Raw genomic sequence first — 5,149 nt, forward strand, 5'->3', positions numbered from 1 at the left:
CATAGACTCCAAGTGGGGTCTAATTGTGCACCTTCTCTTTTGGTTGCATTCCGATGTCCCAAAGGGCTTCTTTTACACCTTTTTGGGGTAAAATCATTGTTAATTTCAATGCAAACTCAAGCAGTGCTATAATTTGGCAAACGGCAATATATCCCTAATATTTTGGTCGCCAAGTTTTGTCGCCAACTTGGTGACGAACTTGGCGGTGTTTTTTTTTTTTTTTTTCTCTCTTTTTAATCTGGTTTTAATTTGGCCATATTTAGAGAGTTAACCATTGAATCACATTAAAACTGCCAATATTTTGAAAATTTATCTGTATAAAACGTTTTCTTTGTTTCGGTTCGCAACTGACTTGGAATGAAAGTACCCAAAGTATTTTTTTTTTTTTTTTTGCTCACTCCGAGGCACTATTATCTTTAAATTGGGGTAAAAGGAAGTCATGTGATGCACACATCAGCTCGTTTAATCTCAGCCTATTGGACTTCATACACCGGTTTTATTGAACTTATATAGACCAACTTCCTTCGTAGAATAAAAAAAACTATAAATTCGACATACAGAAACAACAAGAGAAAAATCAGTAATAAACATCGAAACTGTTTGATGTCATAACTTTACAATTTACTCTACTTGTATATTCGCATCACAGCTTGTACTCCTATACATTCCTCCTTTTAAAAACTGACTAAAAATATATTAGATTTTTTTTTTTTTTTGTAGTTTTGGGACAGATAACTAAAGGAAAACCTTTACATTTTTTTCATTTTACTGTTTCTGGAAAGCATTTCATTTTTGCTACCTTTTACATTAATATCGTATTTTGTTAACTTAAATATTTTATTATGTTTTCCACGTTTCCTATACTTACTGTATTTTGAGTAAGATAATAGCGAAGAAATAAAACATGGTGAAGGACACATTGAAATGCACAAAAATGTTTACTTACTTTCAAATATTTTTACAAGTAATGAACAACAATTTAAAGAATCAACACCTACCACAATATTAAAGTAAACAGCACGACAAATACGCCAGCATATCTTTTTCGTGCTGTTTTAAATAGGAAGCACAGACATCAGAATAAAATTCACAGGTAGAAAATATACGCAACATAACATTTCATCCAGGAGAAAATGAAAAATGTTTTCGTGTGCTGTACAAAATATGTGAAACGTGCTTAATTTATGATAAAATATTTAAAATTTCTAAAGTAACAGTGGAATCATAATAAACATAACGGGTTTAAACTTTGTTTAAAAGCATAAGAACATATCACAGGCAAAATAAATAATTTTGGCACTTGACAAAATATACTGATATAAAAAACAAACTTAAATATTGGAAACCAGCATATTTTGCTTAATCACGTGATGTCTATCTCGGTGGATTTTAACCATGTCTATAACAGGAAAACTTTTACGTTTGAAATTACAAATGTATAATAATGAAAGTTTTGAGCAGATAATACTAAGTTGTCGCATACGGTTGAATTCAGGTGATTTTTTCCGTCACCACGCTGAGAAATGTATCGCAAAAATAGGATAAAACGGACAAAGGTTAAGTTGATTTTTTTTCCTTTTCAGTATCTGAAAACTTAGGTTAAAAATTAACTTTATAGTTTCAGATAATGCTTGCAATATGTGATGCTGGCAATTATAATCTTATCTTAATTAACAAGTTATCAGAAAAGAAAAAGAACAGTGAAAATCATAATTTATTTATTTATTTATTTATTGTGCATACATACTATGTACAAACACCAATTAGTATTTCCTTTTTCAGAGCAAATGAAGACTAGAATCAGAAAGTTATAACAAAAATGCGTTCTAAATTACGCTTAACTCAGGTTCAAAACTGTTTTTATGGTTTCGGGTAAAGCTTGCAGTATCTGACGTTGGTAATTTTAATCTTATCCTAAGTAACAACTTTTCAGAAAAAAAAAGAAAAGTAAAAATCCTAATTTAAAAATTATTTTGTGCATACGAATGTAGAATCATCGATTATCGTTTCCTTTTTCAGAACAAATGAAGACTAGAATCATAAAGTTCTGAGAAAAGAACGTGTTCTAAATTGACAGTACAGAAACTTTGTTTTCAAACACTACTGAGGTTGAAACCTTAAAATGAAAAGTAAAGCACATTCTAGACACACAAACAGTAAAAGTCATATAAGGATATTTCTTTTTGCAAGCATATTTTGGGGTAAAGAGTAAAAACCTTGATGATTGCTTGGTTGATAAAACAAAACATTTATCTCTTTCTTTAAAAAGCAATAGTTTTTTAAATAAATTATTCTGAAAGACATGGGTAGATGGACATAAATAAGAACTGTAATTAAACATTGGATGACATGGGTATTGCACCTTTTTTTATTTAACTCGCTGAAAGTAAAAGTGCTTTTTTTAAAACCTATTAATCAAAGTAGTATACCAAACATAATGAATCTCATCCATCATTCTAATTATTTGCTTGGTTAAAATGGCAATTAGAAACTCAATTACCTCTACATAATCAGCTATAATGATTTATAGACTTATCTCTGAACAAAAAGAAGCTTACTGTTGAAACATTGTGATCGAATTCTGTTCCACGCTCTGAAGTTTTTTTGTTTGGTTCTTTGGCGAACACTTTGAACTTCAAATTTGTAAGAGTAGAATTTCTAAAGAGCATGATGTTCATATTCATACAAAGTAAATAGCTTTGTGGAGACTACAGATACAGGTAGTTATCAAAATAATGGGGGAAAAATTAGAGAAATTTTAAGGAATATCTACTCTACCGTAAATGTTCTGTTCATAAAGGGTCCCTTCTAACTGTAATCACTCACACTAGCGAATCCAGATGGTGATTAAATTCTATAGTCACCTTAAAGCTGCTGTTGTTCGCTTTTTAGACATTACAATCCATTTCAAAACCCGTCGGTTTCGTTTCCTTGACTTCTCTTTCCGTCGACTATTTTGCTTTACCGAGCTTGTCTAATTACGCTATTTGTATGCTGTCATGACTTTAGGCACTGTACCTCTAGAAACACGAAAAAGTTGAGATGTTTTAGTTACACTTGCTTCATCTAGACGCGCTCGTACAAATTGGCCTCTTTAAACATTTGAGAAGTCACTTCACGCGCTTGAAAAAAAATCTAAGACTTCCAGAATTTCCATTAAACCACCATATACTACCAGAATATGTACATTGCTATTTATATATTAAAAAAATAATAGTAATAAAATTTAAAAAAAACATACATCTTGCTTTATTCTTTATTATTTATGAAACGTTTCCAAAAATATCAGTTTTATTCAAAGGTGTTTCCATTATTTTGATAACTACCTGTAGGTTCCATAATATAGTGACGGCAGGCTAGTTACAAGATATTCTTTAGTCTAATCAGTTTTCCTAGCTTAGTTTTCCTTGCGAGTCCCTTGTGCCAGTGTCCGCACTATTGGTTTGAAAATTTAAACCTGTAGTTTTTTCGCTGCATCCCACTGCTTTAAAAGTTTAAAAATATATTTTCTAACATTTTTCGCAGTTTCACCACAACTCTATTCTGGCATGCCACAAGGACTTAGAAACCATCCCACAAAACGTGTACCAGTACTGCTGCAGTTTACTTTGTCTTTCGTGTGAACTACAGAATGGTGGATCGTATCAACGGTATTAGCAGGTCAAACCGATTCAAAAGTTTCCTAACAACTAATATTTATGCATTAAAAATTAAGAATGACTAAAAAAATCCTCTTTTTAGAAAAATATTCTGTTCCATTTTAAAACTTAAAAATTGTGATAAATTACGAAAATGCCTATAAGGATGAGTGTTCGAGCACCATTTTTCATTGTGAGTAGAATGCTGAAATTTTAGGAAAACGATGTATAAATTCAAAAAACATTTAAATAATGTGATATCTTGGTCTTTGATAAAAAATAAAAAAAAGAACCACCCTGTAGCACAAGTTTAATTTTTGTCATAAAAAAATAACTAACTGTTAAAGTATTGACTATAAGAATATAGAATGCAGAAGATTCTCCAGTAATGACATAATGAAAATGTTATGTTCCATTAGTTGCGATTTCAAATTTAGTACAGCTAATGATTGTGAAATAATTATCCATACAATCCGGCTGCCGTAAATTATTGTCGATAAATTAACGCATCGATAGTTTGACACCTCTTTTACAATCAACAATAGTTTTATATTTGCTGAAATATTTGCTTCTGCTGCAGTGAGAAAATATTTAAAGAGACAATCGAATATTGTCGGAAAAGGTAATAGAAAAGTAAAAAGAATGTTGTTTTTCAAGAATTTAAGTTCATCATAAGATGCTTCTTTGAAAGAGCCATTTTTAGTCATTGTTATCAAGATACTTGTCACTGTGATAAGTTCACAAAGATATTGGTCAACAGACAACGAGTGATTTTATACAAGTTTTGCTTACAGTTTTATTTGGTTAGTTAGGGGCCATTCATTAATTTCACAAGAATCCCAAGGGGGAGAGGGTTGGAAAAATCTCTACATGCCCTTACATGGGTGGTGTCAGACCCATTCTTAAGTAATATTTTCCAAGTCGATATTTTACATTAAAAATCGCGCGGTCAAGTGGTTTGGCAGGGATCATATTTCATTTGCTTCTGGAAGGAAAAAAACGAATTAGGATGAGATTGTTTCTCAAATAATTAATAGTGTAAAATATAATGAAAGAATCACTGTGTGTAGCATGTCTTATTTTTGACTAGTATCGCAACATATACAAAAAATATTTGTTGAAAAAACATTCAGTCTAGATTCCTTTTAGTAAATATTGCTTTACACGAAAAAGTTTTTTTTTAAATATAATAATGAATTTAATAACAATTCTCCAGTGATGTAAGATTCGTTATTTCATTATTTTGAAAAACGAAATGAAATCTTACGTAAGATAGGGGGTGAGGGTTTGAAAAATCTTACCCTTATATGGGAGAAGGAGGGTCAAAAATTGACAAAATCACCCTCGTGTAATTAATGAATGGCCCCTTAACTGTATAAGATTTGTTTTACTTCTCTTTTTTTGTTTATTAATCTTCACGTTAAAACGGAAAAATAAAAGTACTTAATCATTTTAAAATTGGTAAAAAAATATTTTCCATGTTGTGCTTTTTATTGTAACACTGAAAGAAA

Source organism: Uloborus diversus, chromosome 4 (genome assembly GCF_026930045.1).
Source record: "Uloborus diversus isolate 005 chromosome 4, Udiv.v.3.1, whole genome shotgun sequence".
NCBI classification, from domain to species: Eukaryota; Metazoa; Arthropoda; class Arachnida; order Araneae; family Uloboridae; genus Uloborus; species Uloborus diversus.